This window comes from Ictidomys tridecemlineatus, chromosome 16, assembly GCF_052094955.1.
Source record: "Ictidomys tridecemlineatus isolate mIctTri1 chromosome 16, mIctTri1.hap1, whole genome shotgun sequence".
NCBI lineage: Eukaryota > Metazoa > Chordata > Mammalia > Rodentia > Sciuridae > Ictidomys > Ictidomys tridecemlineatus.
In genome coordinates, this window is record NC_135492.1 from 34546085 (window position 1) to 34547373 (window position 1289).

The 1289-nt window shown below is 33.6% G+C and overlaps 1 pseudogene; it reads left to right on the forward strand.

The window, feature by feature from the left end:
• The first annotated feature begins 211 nt into the window (after nt 1-211).
• LOC144371300 (outer mitochondrial transmembrane helix translocase-like) lies at nt 212-972 on the forward strand (annotated as a pseudogene).
• Nucleotides 973-1289: the final 317 nt, after the last annotated feature.

The window sequence follows — 1289 nt, forward strand, 5'->3', positions numbered from 1 at the left end:
TCATTAATTGGCATGTATACTTTAATTTCATTCATGTACAGAACTGGCTTGAACTACATTGAAAAATTCAACTTTTAGTACATTAAGAGTGGAGAACTCAGCATCATAATGTAGAAATACTTAAAAAATCACATTCTATGAAAGCTTCCCTGTGTAATGTACTTTTGACATATAATCAGTCTTCTGTTCCTCCATTTCTGCTGTGAGGTTAATGATCAAGAAGGTGCATACTGAAGCTTTTTATCTTTACTGGAGTTGGAATGAAGTTGATGGTTTCATTTTCTGCTTGATATTTGATGCAGTAACATACTTTACTAACAAATGGATGGTACATGCATTTCTTCAAACTAGAAAACAAAAAGTAGAAGCTCAGAAATAAGAGCTCCTAAATACACATATATACGAATATAGAAATCCAAATATAGATATTAAGTACAACATAAATGAATCATAATCATTAATTTTTTATTGAAAACTATGTATAGAAATATTCTAAATATTAGGCAGGAAAAAATAATGAAACAAAGAGTCACAAAATGTGAAGCTTTCAGAAATATGAAGGGCATATTGCTGCTCATGTATTAGACCCTCTTAACATGTATGGTACTTGGAGTGGTTTAGCAGTTTTAGGTGATGTCATTTATGGATCTGAAAAACAGTCATATTATCTATAGAAGAAGTATTTGAGAATTTCAGGCTTCTTGCAGCCTCCAATAAGATATTCTTTATGATCCTCTAGCCTCTGGTAAAACATTGATTGTCAAGGCTACAGCCAAGAAAGCAAGTCATCAATTTATTAACCTTCAGCCTTGTAAGTATTATACAGAATCTCAAAATTTGGCTGCTGCTGTTTCCTCCCATGTCATTAAGTCACAACTTTCCATCCTCTGAATAGATGAAATATATTCCTTCCTATGAAACTGCTCACATTCTAACTATGAAGTTACAGCTTTGGCTAAGCTCAGCTTATGAGTCTCTAGGATTATTTTGAATACTGACCACAACTGCCACATCATAGTAATGGGAGCTACTAAGTGTCCTTAGGACCTTGACTTGACTATAACAAGGATGATTCTTATAGTATTCCACATTTACCCACTTGCTCTAAAATAGAGAGAAACAATACACTTGGTATTATTTCCTAAGCTTTAGAAATCTTATTGAGGGTAGTTGTTGCCTACAACTGTATGTACAAGTGTTGACCCTACATTTTCTCCTCATTTGCAAAGTTTCTGATCCGATTCCTAGGTCATTGATCCATTTGTGTTGAATTTTGTTCAGGGTGAGAG